The 19,323-nt window shown below is 43.4% G+C and overlaps 1 protein-coding gene across 9 annotated transcripts in view; it reads right to left on the bottom strand.

Moving 5' to 3' along the window:
- APBB2 (amyloid beta precursor protein binding family B member 2) overlaps positions 1-19,323 on the bottom strand; it is a 343,676-nt gene that overhangs the window by 234,219 nt on the left and 90,134 nt on the right. For all 9 annotated transcript variants that reach the window (XM_034771095.1, XM_034771094.1, XM_034771089.1 and 6 more), the window contains exon 2: positions 15,962-16,071. The gene's annotated coding sequence lies outside the window, so the exon portion shown is untranslated. The remainder of the gene's footprint in view (positions 1-15,961; positions 16,072-19,323) is intronic.

Below are 19,323 nucleotides of genomic sequence, written 5' to 3'. Positions count from 1 at the left end.
AATAAATTGGTCAATAATCAAGCCTCACAATAACGATGTGAGGTCAGTGCTGTTATCCTTATTTTATGGATCAGGAAAAGGAAGCACAGAAAGGTTTAATGACCTGTACAAAGTAACACAGGAAGTTTGTGGTAGAGCCAGGAATATATACCCTGTACTCTGAACTTCCACTCCTCTGCATCACCCACAGGACCACCCTTCCAATAAGTATGCCAATCATGATCATCCTGCTTTCTCATTCATGTTACTATCATCTTAAATTACGACTCCTCATCTGGATCTTTTTGGCAGGCAGACCAATATTATATATTTACTCTGAGGCATACAGTGAGTAGACATTTGTATGCATGGTTTAACAGTATGTTAAAGTAAACAGTGACATCTCATCATAAAGTACTGCTCTTCTTGAAAAGAAGAATGAAAAGATAAAGCCTGGGTCCTGCATCTCAACAACACTAATCTAGGATTGGTGAAATGTACTCTTCTGATTCAAAGGCAACAGTAGGAATTCTGCATGAGGATTTATTTATGCTTCTCAAGATATATGTCAATCAAGAGTGAGCTGAAGCCAACTATTCTGCAACTATGTTATGAATAAACTGTAACTGGTTAAGTTATACACCATAACTTTTAGCAGACGGAATGCTGCTGAAATCAAATTTCTAATAGCAGCTTTATTTGTGGCAATGAAAGGCTACAGAGTGGTATTAAAGAGAGAGAGAGCGAGAGTGTGTGCGTGTGTGTGTATTTATTTATTTTGCTCGAATCTCAGATATGTATCCCATAAAACAAGAACAAGGTAACAGAGAGTGAGACGGAAAAAGTGACAAATTTAAAATTGATAATAGGATTTTTTCCCCCAAGATGCATGGTTAGACTATGGGACTCATTGCCACATGTTAACATTGAGACCAAGATCTTAGCAGGATTCAAAAAAAAAGGAGTGAACATTTATACAGATGACTAGATCATCCAGAGTTCAAATATAAGGATTAAAAAATATCCATGAGTTTGGGAAGGTATAAAAATCCTCTTGCTTCAGGATATGTCATCCTCTAATGGGGATCAGAAAGAAATTTTCCTTATATCTTCCTCTGAAGCAGCTAATATCAGCCACTGATGGACATTAGATGGGCCATTGGTCTCATACAAGATATCAATTCTTACGTTCCTACCTTTTTCAAAATGAAATTTCCTTTGCATCTGTCCCAGCTGCATCAACTGACAGATGGGTGTCTCTCAAAGGATTAAGTTGCTATGAGCTGGTCCATACAAGCTGCTCTAGGAGCATGCAGCATTCCATTATTTTTATTTTTTTTGAAAGTACAGTCTAGCCTTGAAAAGTGGAGGTATGGTCCAATGGTAAGGGTGTTAACCTAGTACTTGGGAGACCTTGGGTCAATTCCCTGCTCAGCCACAGACCTCCTGTGTGACCTTAGAAAATCACACAGTCTCAGTGGACCATATTTTTAAAGGTATTCGGTGCCTAAAGATGGGATTTTCAGAAGCACCTAGGCATCTAATTCCCCTTGAGTTTAATGGGAGTGCATTTGAAACCCCCTTAGGCATCTAGCTACATCTTTAGGCACCTAATGCTTATAAAAAATCCAGCCCACCATGCCTCAGTTTGCCACCTTTAAGACTGGGATACCAATACTTCCCTACCTCATAGGAGTGAGTTGTGATGATAAATATATTAAAGATTGTGAGATGCTCAGGTACTTCAGCAATGAGGACCATATAAATACGTTAGACAAAACTATTTTATGCTAAATTATGCTCCCAACTTTTGCTGAATTAACATACAAACACCAGAGCACACATCAATCTCTCACACTGCCGCTTTATGCGCTAAGCCGGGGTGGGCAAACTTTTTGGCCCGAGGGCCACATCTTGGTATGCAAATTGTGTGGCAGGCCATGAATACTCACGAAATTGGGGGTTGGGGTGCGGGCAGGGGTGAGTGCTCTGGGTGAGGGTGCGGGCTATGGGGTGGGGCCAGAAATGAGTTCAGGGTGCGGGAGGGAGCTCCAGGCTGAGGCAGGGGGGCTCCAGCTGGGGGTGCAGGCTCTGGGTTAGGGCTGGGGATGAGGGGTTGTGGGGTACAGAAGGTTGCTCCAGGCTGGGATGGAGGGGTTCGGAGGGCGGGAGGGGGGATCAGGGCTGGGGCAGGGGGTTGGGGCACGGGACGGGGTCAGGGATACAGGCTCCAGGCAGCGCTTACCTCAAGCAGCTCCCAGAAGCAGCGGCATATCCCCCTCTGGCTCTGCATGCTGCCCTGTCTGCAGGCGCCACCCCGGCAGTTCCCATTGGCCGCGGTTCCTGGCCGCAGTTGTGGGGGTAGCACTTGGGGCGGAGGCAGAGTGTGGAGCCCTCTGGGTGCCCCTACATGTAGGAGCCGAAGGGGGGACATGCCACTGCTTCCGGGAGCCATGCAGAGTGGGGCAAGCCCCAGACCCTGCTCCCCGGGAGCTCAAGGGCCAGATTAAAACGTCTGAAGGGCCGGATGTGGCCCCCGGCCGTAGTTTGCCCACCCCTGCACTAAGCCACTGTACATAAAGTGAGCCGATATCATCGGTGATGGACCTCACTGTCCTGGAGTCTCTCCTCATTGCATTATTGCAACTCATCATCCCAGAGCACACCCTAGTGACACTGTTATCTATCCCCTGTTGTGGGGCACTTGGCCCTACAGCCTGGTCCCATACCTTATGTCTTAAATAATATACTTCACCAGTATTAAAACACAGGTAACAAACCAAAATGTCTTCTGCCCCACCCGGGGTCTTTCTTCAATTCCACTCTCTTCACCAAGTGACGTCAAACAAAACAATGATTAACTCCATCCCACACCAACAGATTTGAGATTTCAGTCTCTCTTCCAGTTCCCCTTTGTCCTCTGTCAAGAACACCAACCTGCAGAGTTATTTTCCTCGAGTGCTGACCTCCCTCTTAGAGGCCCACCACAGAAGCTAAATCTGGCTCCTATACTTTTGTTCATCTCTTCCCTCTATTTCTGGGCCCTTCTTCAGCTTCTCCACTCTGGATTTCCACTCTGCCCCTCCCCAGGGCCCCCCTGAGGAGAGGACACAGGGACTCCTCACCCCTGGGTCTCCTCTCCCTACTGCTCTTAACTCATTCCTTTATGGCAATCACTCAGCTCCTCCTCAGCCGAGACTGATACTGAGTTGACCCCAACATGCCCTCCAAGGCTAATTGGATCCTCAGGCTACCTCAGTAAGAGCTGAAGTGTTTTGTTTTAATTTTTAAAAAGACAGAAAAAAGTAATTTCTCCAGCATTACACCAAGTATTACCACTTCTTTCTTCTCTCACATTTTGTTGATTTTAATCAAGTCAAGACATAGTAGTCCAATAAGAACCAGAGATACCTGTATTAAAATTGTACAAAGAATATATCATTGTCACCCAGAAATACTGTAAAAATGGACTACTGAATATTTACGATTGGACTACCAAATATTCACAATTAAATTTACAAAATAGCAGTTTAGACGCCCAACTGGACCAGGAACCTTATTGCAATACTTGGTTAAACCTTATTACAATATACAAGTGATGTATTAAAATGAATCGTAGGTTATTCTTTCATGAGTTCAGTATACTCTGTGGGCTTGATTTGCCACTGTGTTAATCTAGTTTTACACTGATGTAAGTCCATTGAAATCACTGGCAAAAAATAAGAACAGTGGAGTGATGAATCAACAGGCTCTGTGTACTTAATGTTCTAAAAACATTTAATCAAAAATCTAAACAATGGTCATAAAATCAAAACAGTAATTAGAACCACTACCTTCTGACCCACCCTCCATACCACATCAACAAGTGATGCAACATATAGGATATGAAACTTAAAGTGAATTATTTGCAAGGATGATACATCGTGCAATAACAAAGACATCCACCATCTCAGTGAAAGACACCAAAAGCAGATTTTAAAACCAAGTCATTTGGCATGTAGTTTACACTTAAAGAACTCAGGTTCCACCTTTCTTGGATTTAATGTAGAAGAGATCCCATTAGGGAAAGGTCAATACATTTTCACACTCTTAAGAAACAACATCTTTCAGAAAGAGCGAGTGTTGTGGTATTTACACTCAATATTTCTAAAAGATGCTGTTTAACTGAATGAAAACGAACTTGCTTCCCACAATGGTACCATTCTGCATTAAGCTTGCAAAATAAGAAGCTGCATTCAGTGAAAGTAAACTAAAACTTAAACAACTACTCCACAGTGACTTTTACCTGTTTTTAAAATTCCCTTTTCAGTTTCTCCCCTCCCACCCCCCATGAGGTGTTGGTATTTCCTCTATGTTTGCAAGGATACTAGTGATACAGTTAGCAACTTATTTTTGTTTGCAAGGATGATATACCAGGTTGTAAAAATGGCTGAGCCACATCTTACACTGCCCTACACCACAGGTTCCACTGATATTACCACTGGCAAAACTGCACCACAGGGGAATGATGCCTACCAAGTTTGCAAGTGCAGATGCAGCTGAAAAGCCTCTCATCTTTCATTCTCCCTGAAGCAATAGCATAGCCATCTTATGAGAGTTTCCCTAGGGCTTGATTTCCTTCCTTCACAGTTGATTGTGTGCTGCTTCTATAGGAAGCAACTCAAGCTCTAGAGAATCGCTGTTCTGATTCTGTAGATAACATTTTCCATTCACAGCTAATAATTGCCAGCCCCAAATAAAGATAGAGAATCTGATGCAACAGCACAGGCTTTATTTCTGAGAATGAACTCTTCTTGTGCAGATGTTCATCAAAAACTTCCGTTGACAGAAATGGAAGCCTTTTGTTTATCTACAGAAGAGAGACAGCAACAGACAACTCCAGAACAAGCTTCCCTACCACACTAATGTACCCCACCGTGTCTGCCAGAAATCACTGCTTAACAGATGAGCCCATGAGATTTCAGACCCTTTGCTGACTGTGCCAAGGAAGATTCTGATGCAGGTGCATCTAGAAACAGATTTCACACAGCAGACTCCTTAGCAGAGATCCTATGCTAACTAGTAACTTGAGACTAATGTGTACCAGTGATCTAGATACTAACAACTCCATATTCTACTACTAATTCCTTAACACAAGGATCATTTTAAACTGTGTCACTACAGAGGGGCCACTGGTTCAAATATGGCCCAAGCTGATAGCAACCATCAGTTTTTAGTAGGCTTTGTGAAATGAGTTGATGGTTTCAGTTCAGTTCCTAATGGACAGGTGTACACATTACAAAAACTATTGTCTCAGCAGAGGCTCCAAAATAGTCAAGGAAAGTGAACTGTCCTGTTAGCCACAGCAGTGGTCCCTCTAGGGCAGGGATGAAGAACATGGATGGGGATTATGGGGCAGTTTTAGATCTACTTATTTTGTTTTTTGGAGAGGGGACTTCAGTCTCAAAGGCATCACATTATTATTTAACGTATAGGTAAGAATTGTCCCATTTTACAGGTGAGGAACTGAGTCAGAGACTAGTGACCTGATCTGCAGAGGTGTCAAGATCTCAGAACCTGACTTCCCTAATGCCATACAAAGGAGTCAGTGTAGGTAACTCGAGAGTCCTGACTTCCAATATCCTACTCTAGTCATTAGACCAATCACAAGAAAATCAACTTTACATCATCAAGCTAAACAGTTAAGTGAACTGGAATGCACAAAGTCTACTGTAAAACTAGACCTCACTCACTGCTATAATGGGTGACTAATTCTTTCTCAGCCAAGACACTGAGGAGATTCCAAAATACTCAGTGATCACTGTCTCCACAGTTTCAGAACCTCATCTTAGTCACAGAAAAAAGTACTAATTTCATGTAGACTATAATGCTCAGAAATGAAATTACACCATCAAAAGAAAGTTGCCAAACAAGAATAATTAATCATTAAAGAACTGCTTAAAACTCTTGAAAGTAAAGTATGACTCTTAAATACTAAAGATTAGATTGTCAATTTACATCTGCCTGGATCAAGAGATGGCAAGTAACAGGAGAAGGAATGGGAGAGGATTCAGATACCAAGTGTCACAATTCCTTCCCTGACCTCCCCTCTAATTCTGGGAGGGGAACAATCTACTACTGGATTAAACCAACAACAATTATCTCTAAGAAACAGTGCCAGAACAGCAGCACTAGTTGGCACATGTGGGGCAGAATCAAGGCCATGTCGCTGTCTACCCATTCCCTGCCCATACATGGGAGGGACAGTAATGGTCCCACAAAGGCTGCTCTCTGCATACTGTGACCCACTCTCTTGGGACTAGTAGGACAATATTTGATTCTTCTACACACACACAAAAAAAAAGATGAAGCGTTTTACAAAAACAACAAAATTTAAGGGGAATTCTAGTAAAACTGAAGCACTGCAGTCCTGATTCCTATTGACGAATGTTTATTTACTAGAACTGATAATGGTTTGCATTTCCCCAGAACAGTTTTCCTGGGTTTCCTATGTGGAAACTTGGTATGTTCATAGCTCTTCTAATGCTAGTACAAGATGAGACACTAGTCACCTGTTGCTTGCAAGGAAAAATGTTCAGTTCCTGGCCAAGACAAAGATATTCAGCTAACTGGATGCAGAGAAAATAGATGATTCTCCTCCTAATTTCCTGACACTCAACTAAAAATAGAAAACACTCATTATCCCATTTTTGTGCTATTATAGCACAACTACAAGTTTATTCACAACAGTAACTCTGACAATTTATGATGTAGGAAATGAAATTTCCTTGTGGAAAAACAAAGCGCTGACCCTCACTTCCTACCCAGTATCCATTATATTAGTTTATGAGACAGTATTTATAAATGGTGAAGTACTTTGTCTTGCAAGATTTCAAATAAAATGCTGCTCTAAGCAATTGTACAGCTTTTTAAAAGCTTCTCCCACAATAAAGTAAAGCTCTACATTTTTTTTGTAAAAATAAGAAACTATGCAAAGGGTTACATCCTTTTTAAGGTCTCCTGGACTGCAACTTGCCAAGCAAAATAAATTATATCCCACTCACCAACAAAATATTTACAATTAGACTCCAGCTACATTCCAAGAAATATTAATGCTTACATTTGACAAGAAATCAGAGTAATTCGAGTACTGTTTTATGAACCCTCTGTGTAGAAAAAAAATGCAGTGTAAGCCAAAAGCAATTCAGGGTTTGAGGGCTGTTTTTCTGAAGTTCTGTGTACTCAGCTTGTCGAAAGATAAAGCAAAAATGTCAACTGTAATAAACTGAATGCAAGCAACAACACTGAGATTAAAAAATATCTAAAGCACGATAATCAGGAAAAAGATCAGCAGAACTCAGTTATTAGCCCCATGGAAGCCAGTCATGCCTTAATATTTCTGTCAGTAGAGGCTAACCTTAAACAAGCTTGAAAATGAAGAAATAGATACAACAGCCATAAAAATTAAGATAATACTCCAAAGCCTACAAACAAAAAATCTGTAACACATGAATTTTAGCATTACTATTTGTACTGCAGAAGCCACAACCAAGGTGTGGCTCCATTTTGCTAAGCACTGTACGCACTGACAGCCCTGAGAAAAGCTGACTAACTAAACACACAATGGGGATGAGGAACAGAGGTGAAATGACTTGCCCAAGGTAACATAGCTGGGAACAGACCCCAGGTCTCCTGACTTCCAGTAGAGTGCCCTATCCATTAAACCACACTGCCTCCATCATGAAGCATATAATTTCACTAGAAGGTCTTTAAAATGAAGATGGAATTTGCATTTCCAGATTAACACAGATTATTCTGGACAAGGTGGGTGAGGTAATATCTTTCACTGGACCAACTTCTGTTGGTGAGAGAGACAAGCTTTCAAGCTACACAGAGGTCTTCTTCAGGTCTGTGGAAGCTTGAAAGCTTGTCTCTCTGATCCACAGAAGTTGGTCCAATGAAAGATATTATCTCACCCACCTTGTCTCTCTAATACCCTGGGACTGACACAGCTACAACAGCGCTGCATATAACAATTTCAGCAAAACAGAGAGATTTGCTGGTGCATTTTGTGCTTCTCTAGAGGTGCAAAAGGACTGGAAAGGGAGGGAGAGGCTCACCAGGAGCAGGTGGAAATACACTCCGTGATCCACTTAGAGATTGCTCAGCCTTTTGATGGGTCAGATATAGCCAGACAGAGATGGGAAGCAGTGTTCCCTCTAATTTTTCCCACCCATGTGCGGAATGAATTTTGTTATGTGAACCAATATGGAGATGATTTGAGACACATGACCTTCATACTAGTGCACATAACAAAATTCACGTGGTGGGGGTGGGGCCGAGGGGTTCAGAGTGTGGGAGGGGGCTAAGGGATGGGACAGAGGGTTGGGGTGCAGAGGTGTGAGGGCTCCATCTGGCGGTGTGGACTCTGGGGTGAGGCCAGGGATGAGGGGCTCAGGGGTGGGGCAGAGGGTTGGGGGGGGAGAGAGAGGACTCCGCCCAGCAGCATCTGGGCAGGGTGCTGGGGGGGGGGGGAAGGGGGGAAGAGGCGCTTCTCCCCATTGTGGCAGCTCCAGGGCTGGGGCTGCAGGATAGGCGCCCCTCCCCCAGTCCTGGCAGGTCCAGCCGTGCCACCTCGGCCAGGTTTGCGGCTGGGTTCAGGCCGGGATAGGGGAGCTCTGGCTGCAGCAGGTCTGGGCCACAGCAGCGGCACCCCTCCCCCAGCCAGGTTCCTTGAGCACCTATGCGGTGCAAAATAGGCTGCTATGCAGCCGCATGCCCACGCAGCTTACAGTGAACTTAGGGGAGACAGCCTAAAAGGTTCAGGTCTTTTAAGGTAATAGAGCAGGGCTCCAGAAATGTCCAAAGACGCCCTTTCTTCTTCAGAATATGGAAATATCAGAGTAGGGAAGCCTCTTCCCCTGAATTCTGGCAGCATCTCCTCTATGGCTCCTAAAAGCAGCAACAAGGCCCACTTTGCTGGTAACAAGCTGTCATGAGAAAGGTCCCTGAAAAGGGATGAAGAAAGTGTGGGCAGGGGGTAAGGAGTGAAACTGGATGAGTGAAACCAGCCAGAGTGATGATCTCTAGCATCCAATAGCATGGCAGATCACATCCAGTGGAATGGTGCGAGGTAGCTTCCAAAGGTCATGCTCTCTGAACAGCTCTGTTGTGATTCTTGACAGGCCCATCAAATTTGCTAGTGAGCTGCTGGAGCAGGGTGCATCATCAAGGAGGCAGAGAGGCAACCTCTGTTGTACCTGGGTTTCTTCCAAACCTGATAATCAGTTTGTCTGGTATGTTAAGATGGATTCCTCCTGTCTCGTCAGAGGTTGTTGATGGTATAGCTTGCAGTATAGAGCTGGGATGTAGAGTTCCCAGGGAACACAAGAGTGCAGGGCACTGCCTGTCTGTTTAGTTGATAGTTCCATGCCTTAAAGGGGCAGGTCTTTGACTGTGGCCTTCACTTCCCTGGGAATGCCCAATACTTGAAGCCATAGATCTGGCCATGGTGTCTAAAGCATACACTGATGCCTTGAGGGCCATCTTGACCATTAACTGCCCTTTTATCATTATTTCTTTGAGCTCTAGCGTGTTCTCAGGTAGGAACTTTGATAGAAAAGATATTACTCAGTTCCACATCTGCGATGGGGTGGCCACCCTGCACAGTTTAAGATGGCCAGGCAGGCCAATTAGCTCCCCGGGCTGCACCTGAAGGAGCCAGGGAGCAGGGAACTAACTGAGAGCAGGCTCAGCTGTGCAAGAACAGGTGGGGCCTGTATAAAGCCGGGTAGCTGGCAATAGATAAGGACTGCTGGGAAAGGCTACAGGAAGGCAGGTAGCAGACAGTCCCTCGGAAGAGGGTTGGGAGCTGGAACAAGCAGAATGAGAAGGAGAACCTGGTGTGTCAGGAAGCAGTCCAGGGAAGGAGCAGTGAGGGCTGGAAGAGAAAAGCCCAAAACTGCTGAGGTGAGGGTCCCTGGACTGAAACCTGGAGTAGAGGGTCAGTCCCGGTTCCCGACAGCCATTGAGGGAGAGGCGCCATGGGGCAGTGAAAGGGAAGACTGCCTAGGACTGCTAGGGTGAAGGGACTTTGTTACCTCAGAAGAGGGGAACACTGAATGACCTAGCCGGAAGGCTGAGTCACAAAGAGGACACTGTGATTCCTGGGGCTCAGAGAGAGGCTGCAGACCAGAGGGAGACAGAGAACCATAGTGTGCAAACTGCAGACTGGGTGTCAATCTCAAGAGCTAATTCTCAGAGTGACCAGGAGGAGGCATCAGACCAGAGGTGAGTGGTGCATCCTGTGGTCAGTTCAATAAGTTATATACAGCCAGTAATTGAAGGGAGGCAAAGGAATAGGATAACCCACAAAACAGGTCAAGCTGCTATGGGTCCTTGTCATTTGGGATGCTTCGGTTCAATGTGGATTTGCCTACCTGGCTGAGATGATCAAGGAGGCTGGATTGGGATGGGCACAGAAGTACTCAAACCCTTTTTGAAGGTCTTCATAATGCTTCTCCACTTTTTTTTGTGGTGAGTGGTACCATGGCAGGTGTTGGCCACAGGGCCTTAGTGGGATCAAACAGTCCTTTGTTTATTGGGAGGGCGATCCAGGCCCGAAGTTGTCAATACGTTGAACAATTTATGAGATTTTTCTTGTATGACTAATACCTATTTCTAGAGTCTCTGCAATCCTCATAAGTAGTTTTTGAAATGACTTGAAGTCATTTGATGTCAGAATCCATGCCAAGGACACCACTTTGTTGGTGGCAAACTGAAAGGTTCTTAGGTGGTAGGTACAATGTTGTTGCTGCTCTGGCCTCTTCTGGCTCCCCTTGGTACTCCACCATAACCGGTGATGGTGGTTTGGCCAGGGATGCCACAGGGGAGTGTGATCTTTCTCTTCCTAGACTGGGATGGCAATCAGCTCTTGGAAGCATATGAAGGCAGACTCTGGCAAGCCCACGGTAACAAGCCACAGGGATATAGAATATCAGGGTTGGAAGGGACCTCAGCAGGTCATCTAGTCCAACCCCCTGCTCAAGGGGGGGACCAATCCCCAGACAGATTTTTGCCCCAGATCCCTAAATGGGCCTCTCAAGGATTGAACTCACAACCCTGGGTTTAGCAGGCCAATGCTCAAACCGTGAGCTATCCCTCCCCCCTGCCTGATATTGGCCAGATCAGTGCTATTACTGATGCAGTGAGGGTGGCTGAGCTCTGTAAAGAGAACCACCTGGTCTTTCTATTATCTTGCCCACAGACCTCAGCAGAAGGGGTTCTCTGCTCGAAGATGGGAATGTGTGCCTCAGTGACAGAGAGAAGTACATCACCATTAGGAGTAGTGCCAAGGTATACAAATCTCTGGGCACTGGGGTCTGCATCAGTACTGGTAAGTACCTTGGTACTGAGGTCATTTCCAATTCTTCCAAGGGCATGTTCAGTAGCCTCAGTGATTCTGCTGAAGGCAACAATATAGAAGATTGTTTCATCAGCGCCAGAGAATCTTTCTCCCTCTGTCAGGGAGGTAGGCAGTCCCTTATTATTAGCTTTCTATGATGTGTGGGGCTTAGTGATTTTCTCCTGAGAGACCTGATGTGTTCTTTCCTTGTGGGAAGACACTGAGCTCCATCTGGAGTCGCTGCACTTGTGTTCAGGGAGGACTCTCTCAGTGCCGAGCCTTGGTACCAGAGGCGTCAGTGTTGGCTCTATTGGTGATGTTGTCAGCTTCAATGCTGGCGGTGTCAACGTTGGCAACTGGTATTTTCTTGGTGCTGTGTCTCTGCATTGGTTTTAGGTGATGTTTGTCTGCTAGGTGGGGCATTCAAGGAAGCTGGCTTGCCCAGTACTTGATGAGTTCTGGTACCTGTCTCCTCCTCGTATGAAGAAATCTCCATAGACTGTTCCAGCAAGTGAAAATTCAGTCACTCATCCTTTGACTTGAAGATAGCAACTGTCACATTGTGCATTTATCCAGTATATGACTGTAGTAGAGTGTAGCAAGGCCCCCTTGCTCCTGATTCTGCTGCATTCACAAATCACTCAGACCCTGGGGCTCAGCAATCACTGGTGCAGTTTATGTACAGCATGCGCTCCTACCACCTTCTCACCACATACAGCTTGTCAATACGTTGAACAATTTAATACATTTTCAGCCTTAAAGACTTCTCAGCTTCTGCACCCAGGAGGGAAGAGCTACCACTCTCCTTCTACTCTCTGGCTCCGCACCCTCCCCACCCCCACATTCCTTTCTGCCTCTGGGCCTGTATGTAGCCCCAGGCTAATTAGGCTGGCAGCTGTTTCCCATTTGCCAATGGTGCAAGTTTCTCTAGACAGCTCCAATTTACCTCCCTTAATTGGAGCTATCGTGCAAGAGGGCTGGCTCAGGAGTTCCTGCCTACTACCCTGTCAAAATGACACTCTCCCAAACAGAAGAGGCATCTGCTGTATCCATCTTGTAATTAAATTAGCCCATTGCAGACCTTGAAGCCACAGGTTTACAGTCTGCCTGTTAAGGCACCCTGTACAGGGTGAGTATATAAGTGGGGCTGTACAGGAGAGTCTCACCATCCTGCTGCAGGGGTATCGCAGCTGCCACATTCTTTGTGCCCTCGTACAGGAGCATGAGGAGGCACAGGGTGCATGCATAGCCTATCAGTTATTGCTATTCATTAGACTCTGATCTTGCACACATTAGGGACAAGCACACCTACAGTGGGATCCATACTGACATACTCAAAGAACTCAGAGTTAAGGCAGATAATGCCTTGAAATTTTTAATCTCTCTCTGGCTCAGTGACCTTTACACTTTGAAGACCTAAGAGCAAGGTAAACTGGCTTAAAGGTCTTCACTGTCCTGAGCTATTAGCCTGTATCCTTGTAGCCATTCGAAACATAAGGAGCTGAATCCTAACCCATGAATTTAGTGACTTGGACAATTTAGGAGCTCACCTGGAAGACAAGAAAAAGACCTAAGCCTGCAAGAGCTCCTGCAGCCCTTACAAAAATATGCAGAACCATGGTTAGTGCTTATGGTTTTCAAGGAGTTTTTCCAGAGTAAGGATTGCAGGTTCATAGCTTGGGCTCGGTTCTGAAATCCTTACACAGCACCAGGCTGTGAACCTTATTTTTGCACTCTGCTTTCCAGTCTGAGCTGACACCATTCTTATATAATCCCAGCTGGTAGTCACATGATTCAGTCACCTGTCCTATTCCCCACCCCCACCTCCAAAAATCCCAACTCCTGGTGATCCTTCCAGGAACTACCGGTCCCAGAAGACCTGTTCATAAAAAGAGGCTCCATTTGGAACAAGGTTGGCTGGCCCTGGCCCATAAGAGGACCAAGACAACCCTGTTATAGACCTATAATATTTAAACTTGTCCATTACACAATGTAATTATGACACAGGCAAAAAAATTTAGTGTAGGACCTTTAACTCATTGCAAGTATTTTATATTACAATGCAAAAAGTGGTCCCTCTACTCTTTGCCTCTCCCTCTTTCAATTATTGCATGAGTCTATTTTTTAATTCAAGTAAATTACTGAAATAGCATGAAATGAATTTAATACAAATAGTTATATGTGCAACCAAACTGATAAGTATAAAGCTAATCAAGGATATTTGAAAAATCTGCCACTAAATATTGTTACATGAGTATAACTGGATTAAAATTAAAAATAAGATTCCAGCTACAGTTAGGGCTTGTCTACACTTACGGTGCAACTGCATTACTGTAGCGCATAGTGAAGACATTAACTACGCCAACAGGAGAGCTTCTCCCATTGGTATAGATCTACACCGGCAGTTAGGTCAACAAAACCCATGAGCAACACAGTTATATCGACATAAGTTTGTAGTGTAGACCAGAGCTAAGACTGCAACAAAAACACTACAGAAAAAGAGAAAACTACATTTTGTTTATAGCTGAAATACACCATTTTAAAAGAGGACAATTCTTATTTCCATCTAGTACAAAGTAACTTTTGTTAAGAAAATGGACAACTAAGTGGATACCCACAGTTAATGACCAGAACATAGATATGGCAGAAGTCATATGAACTGCAAATGAACACTCAGCCAATGATCCTGTGAATTCTTATTCACAACAGTAACATTCATGTATAAAGTTATATAATATGTAAGAGTGTGCAAATGGATGTTTCCTAAGTCTTGAAGAAGAGCTCTGTGTAAGCTTGAAAGCTTGTCTCTCTCACCAACACACGTTAGTCCAATAAAATATATTATCTCACCCACCTTGTCTCTCTAATATCCTGGGACCAATGCAGCTACAACAACACTGTATACATTAATATTTAATGACATTTGAGGAGGGTTCTTTTGTTTACTTTTCTTAAGGAAAAAATGGAGTTTCAGGTACCTGAAGAGTGAACAATAGTAGAAGCGTGTCAATGAAATTCAGACCCGTGTTTTTGTTTTCTGTGTATTATATTTTTGTTTGTATAATTGTAGGTACCATAAATGCTCAAGATGCACAATATTATGATGCTACAGTCCAGAAAACTATTTATAGTTCTTCCTGAGGTCTTCAAAGCATCTAGTACGATATTGCACATGAAAGTGAGTTGGTTTAGACGTTGCCTCATACTTAAACCTATGAAAAGACTTGGGATGAGTGTACAAAGCTTCTTCCTGACTTTTGTTATGAGATAGCTATCAACTGGCTGGAGAAAAACAGCCCTAATTTGTGTCACAGGCTAAAGCTGCCGCCGTAGCCCCAAAATCAGGGGAGCACAAGAGAGGGGAGCAGGCACCATTCTCTGTGCTGTCTGGTCCGGCACAAAGCACAAGGAAACTGAGTGACACTGAATCTGGCCAGAGGTGTTGATCAGTAGCCCAAGTACAAGCTCTCCTGAGAATATTTATGGCCTGGACTACACTTCAAAACTGTATCCACCTAGCTATATCACTCCAGGCTATGAAAAATTTTGCTCCCAACACTGTAGTTAGATCAACCTAACCCCCAGTGTAGGCGTGGCTAGGTTGATGGAAGAATTCTTCCATCAACCTAGTTTCCGTTGCTCAGGGAGGTGGATTAATTACAGTGACAGAAAAACCCCTTCTCTCAACGTAGGAAATGTATACACAATGGTGCTACAGTGGCACAACTATCACACAACTATGCCCTTAATGTGTTTGGGAGGGACTTAAAGCAGAGAGAGCACTTCTCGATTGGGAAAATGAGTGGTGATGTAAATGTGTAATTTTTAACTGCCACTTAGCCCCATATAGACCTAGACAGTGTTAAAAAATATGTTAGCCGATTGTGGTTAGTACTAAGATCTACCCAATCCTGACTGACTAAACCATTTTTAAACATCACAGTCTCTCTCTTAGTAGGTGCTAAGTAGTGTTTAAAAATGTTATTAACTAACTTGTGTTAGCCAATAGGTTTTAAACAGTCACTCATCTTCCCAGTCTAGACAAGGCCAAAGATAGAAACCGCAATCTGACTGGGAATTTAAGCTTAGCCTACAGATAAATTTTGTATAAGTATATCTATTTCAGATAGGGGGTGTAATTTTTTTTAAACCATAATTGTTAACCCAGTCCATCCCCTCGTGTGGATGCTGTTATATTGATATAAAGATGCCTTACACCAGTACAGATATTCCTATATGAGAAGAGGAATAAGCTATACTGCTACACAGCACTCTTATACAGCACTAGGGGCTTATAATGCTTTAGCCATACCAGTATAATTAAAATGGCACAATCTGTGAGTGTAGACAAGCCCTTACACCCACAACTGGTTTTAATTGTGCTTTGAAAGAGCGGTCTTCATCTGCGTGAGTTTTGTTCCTTTAATTTCTCTTTATTCAAAAGCATTAAACAGAAAGTACATGGATATTGTATATAAAAAGACTGTATCCTGAGTCAGCCACCACTCACTTCCCTCTCAGCGAGGAAGAAACGTACTCCTGAATGCCTGAAAGCTGAGACAATAGGAGTACAGAAAATAAACCAACAAAATTACTTACTCTCCCCAGTTCTTTGGTGGAAAGCTTGTATGAAATGGCAGGTTTCTTCAGCCCTTGCTACTAACACCAGCAGCACTCACCCTCTGAGGACACACGCTGAAGAAATTAACCTATAAATGCGGGTGGGGGGAAAAACAGAAGTATGTCACATACAAGCCAGAAGTTATCCAAAAGCTCTTCTAAACAGTGAGCAGAGGAGAAATAAGTAAAAACAGCTAAACTCCTGAAGATGAGAGTTCTTACAGCAACACAACAGTTGGCAAGGTAGCTCAAACCAGTGGTTTCCACTGGATTTAGAAAGCACTACAGCAATTACTTGTAGGTCCCCTTGGAAAGTGTCCACGTTAAAAATGCACTCCCTTGGATGAATGGGGGAAGAATGGAGGTAAAGGGAGATCTGGATCTATAATCATATAGTAACCCAGAAAGACGCGTCCTCAGTTTGTGCATGTCATTAGTACAATGTCTCCTGCAGGAGAAATCATAGGTTGGTATGAGACACAATGACATCTAAAGCACGTAAGGTATAGTAGTTGTAAACTCAAATGGACAAATGACCTTTTAAATTATCTCCATCTCCACATCACTTTACAGATGCCTGTATTCTTTCCCATACTCCAAAGCATATTTTTTTATAAAATTAACAATTCCCTTCCCCAATATTAAGGATCAGTATGAAAATAAAACATGTGCCTTTAAAAATTAACGCAGATGAATACCAAACCCTGAAAAAGGCAAAGTCACTAACACCAGGTTTATAACATAACATTAAAAGTGTTTTCGGTTTGGTTCTTAAAGGAACCAAGCAACTAGTCTATTTTTTGGAAAAGGAATAAATGTATTTGGAAACAGTAGTCTTGCAATCGGTACACTGTATGTCAGTCCAGATCCCAACAGTATGGTCTCTCCCACTCTAGACAAATGATAAAGGGTGAGGCTTTTGAGTATTGAAAATATATTGGAATCTTTAATACAGTTGTAGAAACAAGGATTCTTTCTACCACAAATACTAGGCGTTTCTCAAGTGCGGCCACCATGATGTATGCGACCATCAGGGGCTTTTCTTGTGGCCACAGCCTCCTGGGCTGTGATGGAAGGGGGTCAAAGTAGTGGCCCTTCCCCCTCCCTGGTGCTCCTGCATGCACCACCTTGGTGTTGATTGCTGGGGCCAGCAGCAGGAGTTGGTCCCTGCCCCTCTCTGGAGACACTTAAGGCACAGTGCTGTAGGAGCAGGCAGCTGGTGAGTTCCCCACCTTCCCAGGGACAGTGGGGCTCAGGGTTTGGGCTTCAGCCCTAGGGTGGCAGGTTCTGGACAAGGGGCTTCAGGCTCCAGGCCCCCGTTGCCTCCCTCGACCCCCCCCCCATCGCCCCTGGCTCCCGCTGCCTCCCCAACCCTCCCATCCAGGGCTTAATTTGTCCCCAGGCTTGACAGCGCTGAGTAAGTCTCCTGTGAAAAGTGATACTTGCATGTTGTTAATATCACTTTTCACAAGAGGCATCCTAGCTAGCAATAGATAAATTAAAATGATTTGGACATGTATATGCACATATTTATTTGTTTTTCCTAAAGCTAATTAAGTATTTTAGGGAAAAGTGTGGCTACACTCCGAGGCTATCAAAAAAATTGTCTTGAGAGCCCCCTAGAGACAACCCAACAACAACAGATCTACACAAAACAGATACTTATTTTACAACAAGAAAACACATGTTCAAAGTAACTAGATTTCTAGATAGGAAGTTACCATTTCTACTTTATATCTGGAGCCAGGCAATGTGGGATGTAAATATGATAGACCCGAAGATCCAAATCTTATTCACTGCACTGTTTTAAAATACCCCCAACAACAAAAATACACTTTTTCTTTAGCAAAAGCAGAACTCTAAATCAAACCAAAGTTCTGTCTGTTTTTAAAAGAGAAATGAAACCTCTCATGTCCATTTAAAGCGGTCTTGTTCTGTTAGAAGTCCATTTACTATAAATCCCCCAAAGTACCAAAATGCAACATATCATTTGCAAGAGATGACTGACATTACAAGAACTTTTATCTTCTTAGTCACACTTCTAAACTTGATGCAACGCAAAATTAACTTAAAAAAAAAATGGTATTACCCCTAAGATGTTTCAAAGAAAAAGATCAATAGTGAAACTCATTATTTCTAATTATAGAACTTCAAATTCCCTTTTTAGTTAATCCTACAGAACGTTTCATCCATTCATGTTTACAGAGAAAAACAGAAGAGAAACAAACTGCCCAACTTCCTGATCCATCAGTTAAAATCGATGTCCATAACTAACAAGAAGATTAGTCTTCAGTGTTTAAAAACACTAGGTTATAAGCAATACAGCATTAAACTTCAAGCTATCATCAGGTGACTGAAGATTTTTCTCTGCCTTTGACTAGGTCCACCTACAGAAAACATTTTTGTTCAAGGATAAGAGCTAAGGACCTAATCCTTTTAACACTTGCGTACTTGCTCAACTTTATACACGAGTAATGATTTCAAGGGGACTACTCATGAGTATAAGCAGTTACGCATTTGTGTTTGCAGAAATAGAGGCCTAAGTCTGAAGACCATCAAGTTTACCCCTCCAGGTTCTAAAGATGAAACCCAATCTACTATACAGTGAGCCCAACCAAACTACAGACCTTACAACAATAATTTATTTATTTTTTAAATAAAAATGGACAGATTAAAATGCATTTCATGTCTATAACTAAACATGGAACCAGGAGCGCCGCCAGCTTTTCTGCCGCCCTAGCCAGCGGAAGATCCCGCCCCGAAATGCCGCCCCCACAGAGGCGGCAGAAGGTCCTGCCGCTGAAATACCGCCGCGGTCGGCGCCCCCCAAATTGTAGTGCTGTAGGCGACCACCTAGGTCGCCTAATGGGTTGCACCAGCCCTCCATGGAAGCAATTTAAAAAAAAATAAAATAAATAAAAAAAAGCTTAAACAAATCTGTTGTGATTGAAAATTTATAAGACAAGATTAACACCAACACCTCTCAGTTCAGGATTATTTTCATTAGTAGACAGCAGAACAAAGAAGCACTACAGATACAAATCATCGTACTTCCCTAAGAAACAAAGAAACACCAAGTGCACAAAAAAACCCAGGGTTTTCCCACCATCACTTCCATAGTTAGCCAACGACAGATTTGTTGAAATCTCCCTAAATTTGGAAAGTGCACCCATAATGTGGTGTAATTACATTCAGCACCTTGAATTTAAAAACCAGGATAAACAAGATCAGTTGGGGGCATGTGCCCACATAAGGAGGAGGGAGAGCTATTAAATGATGGCTCACCAGACCATCTGCAGAGCTTGGTAACAGAACAGGGCTGGCTCTAACTTTTTTGCTGC

This window comes from Trachemys scripta, chromosome 5 (assembly GCF_013100865.1).
Source record: "Trachemys scripta elegans isolate TJP31775 chromosome 5, CAS_Tse_1.0, whole genome shotgun sequence".
NCBI lineage: Eukaryota > Metazoa > Chordata > Testudines > Emydidae > Trachemys > Trachemys scripta.
The sequence above is the reverse complement of the archived record's forward strand: the minus strand, read 5'-3'. Positions and strand labels throughout refer to the sequence as shown.